Source organism: Anomaloglossus baeobatrachus, chromosome 6 (assembly GCF_048569485.1).
Source record: "Anomaloglossus baeobatrachus isolate aAnoBae1 chromosome 6, aAnoBae1.hap1, whole genome shotgun sequence".
Lineage (NCBI taxonomy): Eukaryota > Metazoa > Chordata > Amphibia > Anura > Aromobatidae > Anomaloglossus > Anomaloglossus baeobatrachus.
Genome location: NC_134358.1, coordinates 87,690,729 through 87,709,975, shown reverse-complemented (window position 1 = coordinate 87,709,975; position 19,247 = coordinate 87,690,729).

Below are 19,247 nucleotides of genomic sequence, written 5' to 3'. Positions count from 1 at the left end.
GGAGGGGGTCAGAGGAAGGTGGGACAATGCCTCTACAAGTGATCAGCCAGTGAGCTGGGATCTGTTGCCCTCTGCAGGGATAAGCAGAGAGCAGGGTTCTGCAGGGGGAGGACCAGTGTGTGGGGTGGGGGCTACCACAGCAAATGTGGGGTCCCCAGAGATTTCACAGCGGGGCTCTGTTGCTGCAGGGGGGGAACAGGCCGGTGAGATTGGGGCCGGTCCAGGAGCGGAAGTGCTCCCAGGTAAGATCTCGGTACATGGTTCCCCCACAACCGGGGGTGTCAGGAAGCCAGGTAGGTCTGCCTGAACCGGCGACTTGGTCAGGAACGGAGGAGGAGCAGGTACGACCCACGGTCGCAGCGGCTGTGGCCGCTGTCACCCGCAGTGGGAGTGCTGGAAGCCAAGGGGCCTCCCGGAGGTCCGATAGCTCTTCCCCTTCTGACCAAGTGGCAGCCGAGTCAGGTGGAGGCCAGGACACAGGTCCCGGGGTACTGACCGAAGATGTGACAGTCTCGTCGATTCTGGCCACATCTTACCTGCTCCCAGGTAAGATCTCGGTACATGGTTCCCCCACAACCGGGGTGTCAGGAAGCCAGGTAGGTCTGCCTGAACCGGCGACTTGGTCAGGAACGGAGGAGGAGCAGGTACGACCCACGGTCGCAGCGGCTGTGGCCGCTGTCACCCGCAGTGGGAGTGCTGGAAGCCAAGGGGCCTCCCGGAGGTCCGATAGCTCTTCCCCTTCTGACCAAGTGGCAGCCGAGTCAGGTGGAGGCCAGGACACAGGTCCCGGGGTACTGACCGAAGATGTGACAGTCTCGTCGATTCTGGCCACATCTAGTCAGGGGTTTCAGGCAGCGTTAGAAGCTGACGACAGCCTGAAAGCTCTTAAGGAGCAGGCGGCACAGCCTCCCTCGGACTCGGACCCGGAGCGAGTGGTCTGGGACCAAGGACGGCTGTACCGGGTCACGGTCCAGCAGGGTTCACCGGAGGCGTGGCCCAGGGACCGACAGTTGGTGGTACCCTATCCGTTCCGGAAGGAGTTGTTGCGGATCGCACATGAGATTCCGATGGCCGGACACCTAGGGATCGCTAAGACCAAGGCCAGGTTAAACCAGCATTTCTACTGGCCAAAAATGGGGGCCGATGTGGCTGCCTACTGCCGTTCGTGTGAAACCTGTCAGAGAGTGGGGAAGGCGGGGCCACACCCCAAAGCCCCACTGGTATCTCTGCCCATCATCGATGAGCCTTTCAGGAGGGTGGCTGTGGATCTGGTCGGCCCGCTGGCCATCCCCAGTAGCTCCGGGAAACGCTTCATACTGACGGTAGTGGACTATGCCACCCGGTACCCAGAAGCAGTGGCCTTGTCGTCCATTCGGGCTGACAAGGTGGCCACCGCATTGCTGGAGATTTTCTCCCGAGTGGGTTTTCCCCAGGAAATGCTCACTGACCGGGGGACCCAATTCATGTCCCAGCTGATGGAGGCCCTCTGTAAGCAAGTCCAGGTGCGACATCTGGTGGCCAGCCCGTACCATCCACAGACTAATGGCCTGTGCGAGCGGTTCAATGGCACCTTAAAGCAGATGCTTAAGATGTTGGTCGACTCCCACGGGCGTGACTGGGAGCGGTATCTCCCACACCTGTTATTTGCTTACCGGGAGGTTCCACAGGCCTCAACAGGATTCTCACCGTTTGAGCTCCTGCACGGACGACGTGTGCGGGGCCCCCTGGCTCTGGTGAAAGAGGCTTGGGAAGGGGATTTGGCCACCCCTGGAGTGTCGGTTATCGAGTATGTCATGCGCTTCCGGGACAAAATGCAGGCCTTGACGAAACTGGTACACGACAATATGGCTCAAGCCCAGGCCGATCAGAAGCGTTGGTACGACCAGAACACTTATGAGAGGACCTACCAAGTGGGTCAAAAGGTGTGGGTACTGGTCCCCGTACCACAGGACAAGCTTCAGGCAGCCTGGGAAGGCCCATACCTCGTGTACCAGCAGCTCAACCCTGTAACGTACCTGGTCACCCTGGACCCTGCCCGTGGAAGGCGGAAGCCCTTCCATGTGAACATGATGAAGGCACATCATGAGCGGGAGGCATGTGCACTCCCTGTGTGCAACCTGCCCGAGGAGGAGGAGAAGCGGAAACCCTCTTGGATATGCTAGCCCAGGTTAGGGCAGGCGGATCCATTGAGGATGTGGAGGTTGGCCACCAGCTCTTGGAGGACCAACGGTCCCAGCTGTGGGCCACCCTACACCCCTTCCGGGGGTTGTTTACCAACCAGCCCGGAAGGACTGACTTGGCTGTCCATCACGTGGACACTGGGGATCATCCCCCGATCTGGCGTTCAGCATATCGGGTCTCCCTGGAGGTGCAGCAACACATGCGCCAGGAGATTGACGAGATGCTGAAGCTGGGGGTGATCCAGGCATCCAACAGCGCTTGGGCCTCGCCTGTAGTCCTCGTCCCTAAGAAGGACCAAACCACTCGGTTCTGCGTGGACTACAGGGGGCTCAATGCTGTCACGGTCACCGATGCGTACCCAATGCCACGCATCGATGACCTGCTCGATCAGTTGGCCGGGGCTCAGTACCTGACCATCATGGATCTGAGCCGGGGACCCTGACTCGCAAGGCCAGGAAACGCTCTGCCTTTATTACCCCATTTGGACTGTACGAATCCACGGTGATGCCATTCGGGATGAGGAATGCCCCTGCCACTTTCCAGCGGATGGTCAACACCCTGCTCACGGGACTTGAAGGGTACGCGGCCGCGTACCTGGATGACATTGCCGTCTTCAGTCCCACCTGGGAGGACCACCTAGAGCATCTAGCACAGGTGCTCAGGCGGATCCACCAGGCAGGTTTGACCATCAAGCCGGGAAAGTGTCAGCTGGCCATGAGCGAGGTCCAGTACCTCGGTCACCGGGTAGGTGGGAGAACACTGAAGCCCGAGCCTGAGAAAGTGGAGGAAATCGCATCCTGGCCCACCCCCAGGACCAAGAAGCAGGTGATGTCCTTCTTGGGGACCGCTGGGTACTATAGGAGGTTTGTTCCATGCTATAGTAGCCTGGCAAAGCCCTTGACGGACCTCACCAAGAAGAAGCTGTCGATTGGACAATGGACTGTGAGACAGCCTTCCGGGCCCTAAAGGACGCCCTGTCCAGCCCGCCCGTGCTACAGGCAGCCGACTTCACGCGGCCGTTTGTAGTACAGACCGACGCCAGTGACTTCGGCCTCGGTGCGGTGCTCAGCCATGTGGACTCTGTGAGCCAAGAGCACCCAGTCTTGTACCTGAGCAGGAAGCTGTTACCGAGGGAGGTGGCCTATTCCACGATGGAAAAGGAATGCCTGGCCATAGTGTGGGCCCTGCAGCGTCTGCAACCATATCTATACGGGCGCCACTTCATCGTGGAGACGGACCACAATCCCCTCAGCTGGTTGCACACCGTCTCTGGGACGAATGGACGGTTGTTGCGATGGAGCCTTGCGCTCCAGCAATACAACTTCCCCATTTGCCACAAAAGGGCCCTGACCACGGTAACGCAGATGGGCTGTCCCGACAAGGAGAGGTCGCGGACGGGCGCATGGGGGAACACCGGAGTGTGCTGCCCCCTAGCGCCCTCAAAAGGGGGGAGGTGTGAGGAAAATCCTGGGATATGAAGAGGAATTATGATTTCCAGTCATAATCGCTCTCATCACTCCATGGCAGTGCCCCTCCCTTCTTGTTCTCAATGTCCAACATCTGGGAAGGTGTCACATCCTAGCAACACATCCCATGGCCATCTCCTGTGATATGGAGATTAGATGACCTGGGAACAGTGGAGACAGGATGCCTCACTGCCGTGACCCTGTAACAAGAGTTTGTATCTCATTATAAGGGTATGGAAGTATCCAGACAGAACGACTCCAGTAAAATATGGTTCATATCTCGCAAGCCATATTTCCGATAAAAATGGCAACCATAAAAATGGTGTTTCCGCATGCGGATGATGCTGGCACACCTTTTTTATGGGCGTGGGAGCTTGGGAAGTACCCCAGGCGTGATATCAGCCAATGGGGAACTAGTAGACAAGTCATGAGTCCTCTCGTTCTGTAGCTAAATTCATAACTGTCACAATGAGAGCATTGGCGTCCGCCTACGACGCTCCCAGGCAAAGTTATGGCCCATATCCCCTGTTGTGGATATTATCCATAACTCCAGCCAGGGGTGGAGCAGTGCTCCCTCTGAGGTCACTAAGGTAGGAGGGGACCTGGATTTGCCCAGGTTGATAACCCCAATTTGGCCATTTTCCAGTGTTCTTTTGCTCGGGGGTCTGGTCAGGGAAGACCTGTGAGGGAGATCCTGGAAACTTGGTCCACAGCGCCCCCCTGTGGCCAGACGCACAAGGTAACTGCTGGAACTGTGTATGCCTGTTTGCAAACCATGCTTTAATTGTAACTGTACTCTGACCTATGTATATTCTGTAGATCCCCTATTGTATATATTGTAGTTTCTAGTGTGGCTTAGGCCGATTAAATTATATAATTAATCTTGGGCTGTTCTGTTATCTCGATCTTGAATCCCACGTCTGTGTGTTCGGCTAATAGTTACCGTGAAGCGATTGGTGGCAGCGAGTTGTGCCAAGGATTATTGTGGGGAGGCCAGTGAGATTCAGGGAGATTTTATATATTCCGCCCGCGGAGGTCGGGGGAATATATACCCTACTCTCACCGGGGACCCTTCAATAATCGGCATAAGTAGTATAGCGGCCTCCTTGCTTATTGTCGGGCAATTCCATAATTGGCCTGACTATAAGAGGGGCGCTAGAGAGCGCGTCACGTGCTCTGTCTGTCGGTCGGGAGGTATAAAGGAGGGGTGACCCCCACTTGTTACCCCCCAATCGTGACATTGGTGGCCAGCACGGGGGATTTCTGAGTGACCCTCCCTGGTGGTTCGTGACAGTCCGGTTCCTGTATTTTCTATAGAATGTTAGCCTGTCCTTCGTGTTTTTCTTGGAGATAAGCGGCATTTTTGCTGCCCTCGTTGTCACCAAGCAAGGCTCTGAAAGCCTTTGCCTCATTGTGTGTGATTGACGATCTGACACCTGCTGGTTGCCAGTCCTAAATCAGTTCAGCAAGTCGATGGGGAGATTGGATTAGCATGTTAAAGTCCCTGATGGTGAGAGTGGATATGTCATTGGATTCAGTGGGTAAGTCAAATTTGCAAAGTGATCCAGAAATTGGTAGGGTTGGCCTAGTGAGTGGTACAGAATGCTAAGGTTACTGGGAAATTACCTGAAAAGTAGATTTTGAAATGATAAAGTTGTCAATGTAGGGAAGTTTGTTACACATCGGGTGTTTTCTGGAGTATGCAGTTGAAGGAGACAGGAGAAGACAGCTATGAATGTGATAGTTGGTGGGTGGCAGACAAGAAGTTAATTTTCTCAGAACAAAGGTGGGCCAGGGTTGGGAAAGATATTTGCAGCCTCTAGGAGAAGAAGAAGAGAGAGAGTCAGTATATGGTTCAGTGGTTTGTGAGAACATTTCCTACATTGTTTGTGGCAGTTGGTTGGTTTTTAGTGTTTTAAGAATGTAAATAGAGAATGTGAACTGTTCATGGATGAGGGAAAGAGAGGGACCTATGTAGCCAGATAGCACTGAACGTGTGAATGGGGAGTCAATTTGAAAGAAAGTAGCACCAAAAGCAAAGATGGAGGTTAAAAACTATTACATCAGCATATCTGCCTCTGATGTATACATTCAAATAGGGGCAGTTGCAGATGACTAAAACTCCAGTTATCATTTTAATGTTTTATCGTAATGAAGGGGCCAGTCCGATCCCATAATGCATAGATGTTATACACCACTTGTGCTTATAAATCTTTGTGTAAACAACATCATCTTGTTTTGATGAAGAAACATAATATCATCTTCAAACTCTCCAGTTTTTCTGAATCTGCTTACATTGTTGGACCCGAATAGACTTTTAGATTGAGAAGGATGGTAGCACGAGATCTATATGCAAATCAAGGTGTTATTCTCTTAACATATCCCAGTAACGTGAATGCTCTACGATTAGGGGTTAAAACTTCCCCAATATACCATTACATTGTTATTCAGAGTTACACTATGCAGCGCTATTGTTTTCCCACGGCATCATATAGCGCATGTTTAACTGCCAGGAAACTGTTTAAAATACGGGTCTTAGAGAAAAATGGATTCTGAACTTCGTGCTCCCACTTAGCCAGATTTAAATTTATAGGGAAGTGTGTGTTTGTCCCAGGTCTAATTAAAGTCGTTAAACAATTGATCAACTAATTTAAAACTAAAAGCAATATTGTGCAGAAATAAACAAAGTTGATGGCCTACATGAACCATAAAATTTGGTGAGGATCAAGCAGCCTATAAAGCTGATTGAGATAACCTTTGAGCATTTGTGCCGCCCCCATGTCAGTAGCAGCCGGGATGCTCGGATCCGTATCCGCAGTGTGGCTTGAAGGATCCTCCGGACCCTGGGGTCATGCGGACACTCCAAATGAAAGGGGACATATTTGTACGGGATTTGCCATAAACTGTCTGAGACGCCACCCATGGTGTGTGGTGAAGTGTGGCACCACCGCTGCTGTTTTGGGGTACCTGGGGGCGATGGGATGGCAATTGGTTGTTAACCCCTCCGTGGGTAGGGATGGTTGCCCCGGGGCCGGTGACTCGGTGCAGGGGACGATGATGGCAGAGGCCGGCGTGCCTGGTCAGACCAGGGAGTCTCCGTTTACTCACGATTAAATAAATCAGGCAAGTCCAATGGTTAACCAAGGTGCTGGTGGCCGGCCGCCGCGGCCGGGTGTATTCTGGTCCCTCACCCGGGGTGATGATCTGTGTCACTTTCCTCTGCACTGTGTTGTGATGTGGTGGACTTCCCGGTGTGGAACACGGGAGTCCCCTCCCGGTACTTCTGTTGGGAGCCGTGCCCGCTGACGCTGACCCGTGGGATCTACCGGGCCCTGGCGGATGCCCTATCCCTCTCTGTGGGTGGTTGTCTGCTTTTGGGACTTCTGTTGGGACAGGACCTGTAATCCTGCCCTCAATTGGTTAATTAGCCAGGCCGTTGGTTCCGGTTCTGGCTTCAGTGTCCAAGTACCCCCTCTGTGCATGGTTTCCGGGTCGGGTCTCCGGTGTCGGTACCGGCGGGCTCCAACCCTGCCCCGGTCCACCTCAGATCTCCGGCTGCCGTCTTCCCATCTCCTGACAGACACGGACCACCGTCTGCCACCTAGGCAATTCATCGGGGCTCCAACCCCGGCGCCTCTCCTTCCTGAACTTGAGCTTCACCTCCTCACTACTCCACTCAACTGACTGACCTGAACTAACTGTTTTCCCACCCCCGGGTTCTCTAGATCCCAGGGTGGGTTTTCTCCATCCACCTGGTCTTGCCCACTGGTGTGCCTTTCCTACCATGGGGGGGGACTAGGATTTGGTTGGCAAGGTTTAACCCTGTGAGGGAAGGTGTTGTGCAGGGGCCTATTTTGTGTGACCACCTGGTGGCGCCAGGGTGTCACACATTTGTGATACAGAAACAGTAATAGATATAAAAAATTGATCCACTCACTGCTAAAGGAGAGGAATGCAAGCAGAATCTCTTTCATTAGATGCATAGTCAACTCCAGTTTCTTGTTTTCCTAGCAAATGGTGATGTAAAAAAAAATATTGTAGTCCAGCACCAGTTTAAAAAGAAAAACAAAATAGTGAGAAGGCAACAACCATTGCCGCAATTATTAGAAAATGGAAGAAACACAAGATAACTGTCAGTTTTACTCGGTCTGGATTTCCATCAAGATTTCGTCTCATGGGGATCAACCCAAACCTGCACTGTTACCATTAGTAATACACTACGCCATCAAGGATTAAAATCCTGCAGAGCACGCAAGGTCCACCTGCTCACATCAGCACATGTCCAGGCCCGTTTGAAATTTGCCAATGACCATTGGAATGATCCAAAAGAGACATGGGAGAAGGTCATGTGGTCAGAGGAGACCAAAATAGACCTTTTTGGTATCAACTCCACTAGCAGCGTTTGGAGAAAGAAGAAGGATGAATACAACCCCAAGAACACCATCCCAACCCTAAAGCATGGGGCTGGAAACATCATACTTTGGGGGAGCTGTTCTGCAAAGTGGACAAGGCAACTGCCACGTATTAAAGAGAGGATGGATGAGGTCATGTATTACGAGATTTTGGCCAACAACCTCCTTCCCTCAGTAAGAGCACTGAAGATGGATCATGCCTGGGTCTTCCAGCATAAGAATGACCCGAAACACACAGGCAGAGCAACTAAGGAGTGTCTCTGTAAGAAGTATTCCAAGGTCCTGGAGTGACCTAGCCAGTCTCCAGACCTCAACCAAATAAAACAATTTTGGAGTGAGCTGAAACAATGTTTCCCCAGTGACTGCCTGATACCTGAAAGATCTGGAGAAGATCTATATGGAGGAGTGGGCCAAAATCCCTGCTGCATTGTGTGCAAACTTGGTCAAGAACTAAAGGAAATGACTGATGTCTGTAATTGCAAACAACATTTTCTATCCCAAATATCAAGTTCTGGTTTTCTATTGTATCAAATACTTATTTCATGCAATAAAATGTAAATTAATTATTTAAAAATCATACAATGTGATTTTCTGGATCTTTGGGGAGATTCTGTCTGTCACAGTTGAGATGTACCTATGATAAAAAATTACAGCCCTCTCCATTCTTTGTAGGTGGGAAAACTTGCAAAATTGCCAGTGTATCAAATACTTATTTTCCCCACTGTATATATTATATAAATGAATTGAATGCCAAGATGTAAATGGCAGGACCAACCAGTCAGCTTTGTATCAGTTAGTTTCTGTGTTTAAGAGGAAACATGAGTAAAAGTATTGTAAATCAGATTTTCTTTGTCCTAAACCTGTCAGGCATCAAATCTCAAACATTGATCAATGTCATACAAATTGTGCCACTGAGACTCACTTTGATTTAGGGCATGGAGTCACTTCCACTGACCTCGGTAATAGATCTCTTTTACCTGACTGTATCATGTAATGGCCCCAGTACTATATGTGACCTTTTAAAACAAGAGGTCGATGCCGAACAGTGATAAATGTGTAAAGTATAAGATGCGACAAGTTGGGAACAATCCACTAAACGGCTCCATGTATAAAACCATTCTGGAAATAACGAGTCGTGTCTAAATCTTACATGAAACCTTAATTCTATCATAACAGCCATGGACTTCTAGGTTATAAATGTTTATAATGTGTATACACACAACAAATAACAAGGTAGAAAAAGCAAAAATGATTTACCAAGTCATAATAAATTATTATGTCCAAGAATACCAAAAATATATTTTCTTCCTCAGACCTGTATGAAAGCGGCTTTAAGTAGTGCTCTGTAAAGTTTGTAAGTGCCAACAATTGTGAAGTTCTAGGCTTGCAGGGAGATAACTATAGTGAGTGAAGGGTTTGCACTCGCACCCATTTCCTGGAAACAAGGAGGGTCCAAAAGGTCCCTAAGGCCCATATGGGAATACCATTACTAAAGAACTGGTATAGTTGGTTGCCCTTTTGGAGATATTCCTTTGTGGCTCATGAGCTTCTCGTTATGCCACTGCATGGAAGATTGTACAAATGAACACTGCATTGCCAAGTCAAAATTTATCTCCCCCTGTGTGCCACGGGTGCCCAGGGAACACGGGGTAACCTATGCTGGTCCTAGGGCTGGGGCCCCTGTGCTTAATTTCACACCCGGAGGTACCATTGAAGGTAGGGAAGTCCGGGCCCCCAACCTGGCCCTATCTCTTGTCCTTGTTTCTGATGATAAGACCCCTCTCCACAACCCACCACCTGGGGGGAAGGAACAAGAATAGAAGTAAAAAGCCCCACCTACAAAGACTAACAGGGGTAACAATGATAACTTGTACACACAGCAACCACACACAAAAGAGCCACTAAAAGTGCACAAGGGGAAACAACATAAAAGGGGGAAGTAAACAGACTACAGGGTAACTTCCAAACCGTACAACCAACACACCACGAGCTGCTGCAGCCTGCACCAATGCTGCAGCCAACACAGCAAGTTACAAAGAGGGCTTCTCCAGCTACTTTCTCCTCCTGACCAAGCTTCCAAATGAATGAAAATAACCAATACGGTAGAAGCAGAGGGTATATATAGGACATGGGCATGGTCCAAACTGGAAACACATGACCAAGAGTCAGGAACTGCTAGAAAGTAAGTGTGGTGTCCTTGAGGCTCAAGTCGCCACAGAGGTACTGCACCTCAGCCAGAGGTGTGGTATCCCATTCCCGGGTAAGGATGCGGTCACAAGTCATTGCACATGTACAGAGACACACTCTTAATTTAGCGACAAACCATTAGACCGTGGTTCGGGCAAGTTGCACCTTAGCTGTCGCCTTAGGAAAGCACAGCCCGAAGCTAGTCTGGAGGTGGAGTATAGTTAGTGGGAGCAGACTGTAGAATTTTAGTCAGTCAGGAAGTTGAAGCGGAGGAAAGCGGTCCTGGCTCTGAAGCTGGAGCAGCTCGTACCAGGAACAGGAGAGAAGGGGTCTCAGATTCACGGGAAGTGCGCCATACGCCCGTGGACTCTTATCCACAGTCGGTATATCGGTGTCGAGGGACTTCACCGCAAAGGAGAACGGCCCCTCAACTAGTGGAGAACTACAAGGCTCAGCTAGCAAACCAGAGGCGGAGGTTAGTACAAGTACTGAAGCCACATCCGCACATCAACCTCTGAAAAAGTGACCACATAGGTCCAAGGGACAAGCAGAAAAGCAACCCATTAAAAGGATCTGCTTACACTGGCTCAGGGCACTGTGTGTGAGGCGCGGGGCAGGAGGCGGAGGCCAGCGCAGGAAGACGACCAGGGAGTGAACACAGAAGGGTACATCGGGTTGTGCCTCCGATCGGCTGGGGCCCATCACAGCAGGACTCAGCACTCTGAGGGCAGTACTTGACTGGCTGTAATAACTTGGAACTCTTAACTGTGAGTAAAGACCTTGTGACTGCATTTCTGTGTTACCCAGTTATTGTCTGCGCCTCCGGCCCTGCACCCCGCCATTTCTCCCCAATCCATTTTCAGCCATGGGGCTCAGCTCTATCTGTGGAGAGCTATACCAACTCAGCTGCATCACCATTGACCCCAAGGGAAACTGAATAGCAGCGGCAGCAACTACGTTGCCGCATACCACAGGTGGCGTCACAAACTATTATCCCATGTAAATATCCCCCACTCATTTAAATGACACCGCCAGGGTCACGAGTCGGGCCCTGCCGCTAAGACCTCCCGAGACCCGAGACCCGAGAACCGTCCTGGTTCCAAGTAGCCCCACCGCCCTGGTGGGTGTGTCATAAGCTTACATTAACCCTAACCTCCCCAAAAAAAGGTAATCCATTTAATCTGCAGAGTCTCACAAGGTACAGTGAGACTCTGACCCAGAACATGACACTAAACTCTACAACAGACCGTGACACTATGCCACTATTCCTAACCTAGCGCCATCCTATGGTTGACTGACAGGTCGTTGTCTTTGTTTCGTCATGTCAATGTGACGGAAATCTCAAAAATGCTACTCTGAGTGATCTCATCTGTCTATGCAGTGTTTTGCTATTTGAAATCACAGGCATTATGTATCCACTGAGCACGCACCAACAACTTTTCAGTTAACCTATTGGGGTGCTACTAGAGGTGGGCTAAGGTATTGGGGTCACACCACTTACAGGATCACTTGTATGTACATTCAAAATGTGATTTCTTACCAAGGGCAAACTGTTTTAGTGACAAAAAGCTATCAATTGCCCCATAATTTAACCCCTTCATGACATCACATACAGTTATGTCATATATCATGTTACTGACTTTGGTATGGGCTCGCATGCCAGCAGATGATGGCTGAATTATTTGGCCATGATCTGCTTCAAAAATAAAGAAATAAATTGCTAAGGGAAATATACAGATGTATCATAAAACAAAATTCCCTTTAAATATATCTATACAGTGTGTCCACCCATATCCTGTCCACCGCCATTAACTTGAGAACGGCGGCAGCTATAGGCATAGAAGTGGTGTCTAGGTGTACTAAAGTAGCCATGCGCTACGCAATGAAACCACCTATCTCGCCACCTGGTGGAAAACAACGGAGTTAGCATTTTTATCTCGAAAACGGAACCTTATAGAGAAAAAAAGTGAATTTAAAAATTGTAGGGCATCATCAACTCAATACGAATCGACACCTTGCATACAGGTGCCCTGCATACAATTCCATAAGTTATTGTCCCATTCTGAAGTAAAAACTGGATCGGACGGAAAAGGAGAGTCATGCTTAATTCTCAAGCCTCTAGGGCACAGTTTCTCTTCCATATAAATGGAAGAAAACGGGCATCAAGCCCGAAGCGTAATTCCTCTTTCAATAAATCTTCAAGCCGTAAAAACAGTTTTTTCATAGTCATAGTGTCTTCATCTGAATAAACATTAGGTAGATCAAGTTCCAAAGCAGTGTTGTGGGTATCAGGTACACCTACTGTTTGGAGAATTAGTTTTTCTCTGGTGGACAATCGGTTGTTGAAATAATCCATCCCAACGATTGAAGGACCCTCTGCCGCTGTGATCGCAGGTGAAGGAGAACTGGTCACGCCAGATCCAACAGGGAACGTAGATAAAAAGAACCTGCAGACAAAAAAGCACAATAGGGTCTTACCCTGACAGACAGGGGGTGATAAAGGAGATGATCCTACTCACCAAAGATGGTTGTGAAAGGCACAACTCCTGTAACAGCATAAATCCGGATCAAAGGCAGCAGTACCCCAGGTGGCTGATAACAGAGAGAAATTGTAGAATGGGGCTTTGTAAACCGCGCCAAAGATCACTGATGAAATCTTGGATTAATGTAAACTATTTATTCTTGCACAGGTCTACGCGTTTCAGGAGACTCTGCTCCCTTCCTCAGGACCAAACAGGCATAAGTTACATCAAATCTGTAGAAGTGTATGTCTGCCAGACATATATACACAATGAAATGACAAAGAACCTCCCACAAAAAGAAAAAAATCGGCGGGAAAAAGTCTGAAAGAGAGAGAAAAAAAAAAAGTGTGGTGTAGTGAAAAAAAGGGAAGGAAGAACAAAAAGTGTTCATGAAACCAGTGATGCGATCATGTGGAAATAGCAATAAAAATAATAAAAATCTTAAATAAAAAATGTGTCATTATTGGGTCAAAAATAATATGTATATATATATATATATATATATATATATACACATAAAAAAGGTGTATGTTTAGGACAGTAAGACTGAGGTGAGAAGGTATAGAACTCACAAACTCTAGATTCTATAGATGACTAGAGGACAAGTGTGGTTAGTCCACACAGCCAAGGGAGAACTCAGTGTATGATCACAAAACAAATCTGTATATACATATATATATATATATATATATATATATATATATATATATATATGTATATATATATATATATATATACATATATATATATATATATATATATATATATACATATATATATATATATATATATATATATATATATGTATATATATATATATATATATATATATATATATATATATATGTATATATATATATATATATACATATATATATATGTGGAGGGCTTGTGGGGAACCGTAGCCATATAGTTAAATTTAATAAAAGTGATCCTGCAATTGCAGTAAACGCGTGTTGCAGAAAAAACAAGACAGGGTGAAATGGGTTCAAGAGCGTGGGAAAAGGATGGGGGCCGCATGCGTCAGTAAAGGCAGTGAGCGGGTAATGTGAAAAAACTGAAAGGCAGGGGACGGGGTGAATTAAGTTCAGCAGCGTGGGAAACAGGCGAGAGCGCATGCGTCAGTGCTGGAAGTGAGCAAGTACTGTAAGAAAGGTGAAATGTCGGGGACGGGGTTAGATGAGTTCACCAGCTTGAGAAAAAGAGGGGGAAGCGGCATATATATATAAAGAACAAGTGTGTGGAAATAGGAAAATGAGTGTTATCAGTGAAAATTTTTATAAGTATGCATATACATGAATAATAAAATTTGTTTATCATAGGTGGATGTGGGGAGATCTGTATATATATATATATAAAAATATATATTTTAAGAATAAGTTATATATATGTATAAAACAACAATAATTATATGTATGTGTCTTTAAAAATAGAGGGTAGATTTCAATCTTTTTATATATAAAAAATATATATAAAAAAATATAAAAAAATATAAAAAATAAATATAAAATAAAAAATAGAGATATAAAAAAATATATATATGTATATACAACATGAAACAACAATAGAACCTGGCAGTAAAAATTTTCAATAAAAAATATATAAAAACATTGGTAATATGGGCAAGGAAATAAATATAATGTCATATCCATAACAATAATTGCTAAATAATAATTATAATAAATTTCCAAAGATTACCAATGAATGATAAAAGAAATAATGCTGAAAGGATAAAACATATAATTAAAAAGAGCTACTAATGAAAAATATCAGTGATCTCATTAAGACCTCGAGGTTTAAGTGTATCGAGTTTATAGATCCAAAAGGTCTCTTTTCTATTGAGGACTTCTATACGGTTAGGGACATAGGGAGGAATATGTTCGATTGGAGTCACTCTTAATCTGGATTTTTTGTTATGGCACACGGTGATATGTCTGGATAGACCATGCAACATAAAACCAATCTTTATATTGTGCCTATGTGAATTAATCCGATTATGAAGAGCTTGCACCGTTCTGCCCACATATCTTTTATCGCATTCGCACTCAATTAGGTAAATGACATAGTCTGATTGGCAGGTGAGGTGGCTTTTGATGGTAAATTCAACCCCCTCTGGATTCAGGCCAAAACTTACTCTATTGTGTTGTATGGACTTACAGCATAGACATTTCTTAGCACCACATTTATATACTCCCATAGGTTTATTGGAGATGGGAGTGGAAAAAACCTCCTTCAGTCTGCTAGGGGCTAATAGGTTTTCTAGTGTAGAGGCCCTGCGGTAGATGATCCCGGGGGTTGCTGGTAGGACCCCTCTCAGAAAAGGATCATTCTGAAGAATGCTCCAATGTCTGCGGATTATGTTTTTAATCAGATCACCATCCCTACTAAAGGTAGTTAGAAAATGGGAAGAAAAATTCCTCTGATCAGTGCTGTTGTCTCTGGAATTAGGATCATTTTTTTGTATAATGAGATCGTTTTGTTTAAGATCCTTGTTCGTCTGATAAGCCTTCTTGATTAAAGTTGGGGGATACTTTTTATTTAAAAACCTTTCTTTCAGGATGTTTGCCTGTTCCCTATAATCTCTATCAAGGCTACAGTTTTTTTTATTCTTTGAAATTGATTATTGGGAACATTTATAAGCCATTTATTATAATGATTACTCGTAAAATCAATATAGCTATTGCTATCGACCTTCTTAAAAAACGTTTTTGTGTGAATCATCCCTTCCTTATGTGAAATGGTAAGGTCTAGGAAATTAATGGATCCTTTCTCTATAGTGGGTACAAATTTTAGGCCCCAATCATTATTTTCTATGTGTCCCAAGAATTCTTGTAGATTATCCTCTGAATTATCCCATATAAGGAACAGATCGTCAATGTACCTTTTATACACAACAACATGCTTGATGAGACTAGAGGAATAGATGTGTTTTAACTCAAAAAGACCCATGACCAGGTTAGCGAAAGTTGGTGCTACCCTCGAGCCCATCGCTGTGCCACAGCATTGGTGGTACAGTGTTTCCTGAAATGTAAAGAAATTATTGCTCAATATAAATTTCATACCTTCAAAAAGAAAATTTTTTTGTGGAAAGGGTAACCGATCATCACTCTCCAAGAACTGCTTAAAACATTCCATGCCCAAATCGTGTGAAATATTGGTATATAAAGCGGCAATGTCCAGTGAAACAAAACAAAAAGTGTCCATCCATTTAACATCTCTAATGATATTTATCAATTGGGTGGAATCTCTCAAATAACTTTTGAGGTTGACAACATGTGATCTCATGATTTGGTCGATATAGGTAGCCAAATTCTCAGTGAGGGACCCGATCCCAGAAATAATGGGTCTGCCAGGGGGATTGTGGGGACATTTATGGATCTTGGGTAGATGATAATAGAAAGCTATTTTGGGTTTTTTTGTTTCAAGGAATTTGCTCTCTTCATTATTTATGACCCCTAATTCAGTGGCTCCCTGTATCAAAACATGATATTCTCTGATAGCTTGATTGTAAGTAGTAAAATCGGCTACTTCATAGTGTTGAGGGTTTTTTTTCACTATACCACACTTTTTTTTTTTCTCTCTTTCAGACTTTTTCCCGCCGATTTTTTTCTTTTTGTGGGAGGTTCTTTGTCATTTCATTGTGTATATATGTCTGGCAGACATACACTTCTACAGATTTGATGTAACTTATGCCTGTTTGGTCCTGAGGAAGGGAGCAGAGTCTCCTGAAACGCGTAGACCTGTGCAAGAATAAATAGTTTACATTAATCCAAGATTTCATCAGTGATCTTTGGCGCGGTTTACAAAGCCCCATTCTACAATTTCTCTCTGTTATATACACATAAGTAACAGTTATAGAAAATACAATAATTAGAGTAGGAAAAAAAAAAAGACAACCCTGCTTGAGAGAGCTTACAATCTACAAAGAGATGGGAGGGGGGCAAGGTGCAAGTGCTTATTTACAATGACAATCAAGCCATCTCAAGGAAATAGGGGATAGATAAAGGATGCCTTTATCAGTCAGCCAGAGCCTTGAGATGCATTGGGGTGCGGTGGAGTTTGACGTGGGGTTATTTTCTGAGAGGTCGTGGAGGGACTATGTGAATTAATTGGCTAGACAGTGTGAAAGGCTACCCTAAAAAGAACACCAAGAAAATGAATTAGAAGTACATAAGTAAAAAAACTAAAGAACAAACTCCTAAAAACTTTCAGTTTTTTATCAAATATAAATTTAAAAGGGGGGCTGATGCACTGCTATGTATAGTTCAAGCAATTGGATCATTGCATGTTCAAGTCCCCTAAGGGGCCCAACAAATACAGTAAAAAGTGGGAAAAAATGTATTTAAAAATGTAGAAAAAAGTTAAAATCACCCACATTTTGCCCCATTACAAATAAAGAAAAAAAGGAAAAAAAAAAACACATATTTGCTGCATTCGTTAAAGTCGGATCTATCAAAATGTAAAATAAATTAATCCGATTGGTCAGAGCGTAATGAAGAAAAATTAAAAACACCAGATTAACTTCTTTTTGGCCGGCACAACACTTCAATATAATGCAATTAGAAGCAAACAAAACATTGTATCTAACACAAAATTTTATTATTAAAAACATCAGCTCAAGATGCAAAAAACAAAGCCCTCACACAGCACCATATCCCAAGAACTGAAAGTGTTATGGGTCTTGAAATTGGCGATACAATCAAAATTTGTTTTCCTTACTTTTTCACTGTTTAAATGAAAAATAACTATCTAAATAAATAAAAAATCAATCTCTGACAGCGGGAATTAACATGCACCAGACGGGAGCATGCCATTCCTCGCTCCCATCAATGGCTCTATCATGTGATGACCTCTGTGTCAGTCATGATGAACTATTTAAATCAAATATATAAAGCTGAATGTGTATGTGTGTGTGTGTATGTGTGTATGTCCGGGATTGGCATCTGCACCGTTGCAGCTACAGCCACACTCACACTTCTGGACCCCAAAAGCGTCATAGGCTATGTTGTGAGCCGAAATTTCAACCCCGCGCGTTCCAATTTACCAATCAATTTTGTCCCTATCTACATAATGGGGAAAAAGGGAAACGAAAAGTGTATCCGCACCGTCGCATTTACAATCACGAAATTTTGCACAGACACCTCATGTGACCCAGGGAACGTCGTACACTATGTTTTGACCGGAAAATGTAACCCCGCACTTTACAGTTACTCTCCAAAAAACATGCCTACATTAAGTACATGGAGCCTGGAACTACAGGTTATTAGTAGGAGCTATGATTGGTTGCTATAGGAACAAAAGACATTCATAGTATAAGAAGCTTATATGAGATGTAATAAGATGTCGGTGGGGAGACAGATAGAGAGAGACAGACAGAGAGACGGAGAGAGAGACAGACAGAGAGACAGACAGGGAAAGAGACAGAGAGATAAAGACAGACAGGGAAAGATACAGACAGAGACAAAAGGTGAAAGAGACAGACAGAGACAGATGGTGAAAGAGACAGATGTGAAAGAGACAGACGGGGAAAGAGACAGACAGAGACAGACGGGGAAAGAGACAGACAGAGACAGACCTGGAAAGAGACAGACAGAGACAGACCTGGAAAGAGACAGACCTGGAAAGAGACAGACCTGGAAAGAGACAGATCTGGAAAGAGACAGACCTGGAAAGAGACAGACCTGGAAAAAGACAGATGGAGAAAGAGACAGACAGACATGCAGACAGGGACAGAGAGAGGCAGACAGGGAAGGAGGAGACAGCCAGAGAGACAGACAAAGATAGATGGGGAAAGACACAGACCTTGATAGAGACAAACGTGGAAAGAGACAGAGAAATAGAGACAGACAAGGAAAAAGACAGACAGAGACAGGCAGACAGGGAAAGAGACAGACAGGAAAAGACACAGACAAAGATATGGGGAGACAGATGGGGAAAGAGACAGACCTAGGAAAGAGACAGACCTAGAAAGAGACAGATGGGGAAAGAAACAGAGAGATAGAGACAGACAAAAAAAGAGACAGACAGAGACAGGCAGACAGGGAAAGAGACAGACGGTGAAAGAGACAGACGGGGAAAGAGACAGACGGAGCACATTACTTGGCCAATTTAGTTAAATCTGTGTGGAATATCTGTGATGTTGAAATATATGTTGTGAAATGCTTCTATTAGCTTAGTTTTTGCCTTTTAATAATTACATTTCTATCTATTTGCTTTGTGGTTTTTGTGTGCAGAATAAATTTTTGTTAATACATTCTATTTTGTTAACAACAGTTATTAACCCGGGCGAGCCGGGTAGTACAGCTAGTGTAAAATAATCCATTCGGTAAACAGTGTAATGGAAATAAACCATCACAGAGCCACAGATACCAAAATATTAAAATGTTACAGGCCTTGGAAAATGGCACCAAAAGCACATTTTTTTAAACAGCATTCTTCTTATTTTTTTCACCAATTAAATAAAACAAAAACTATACAAG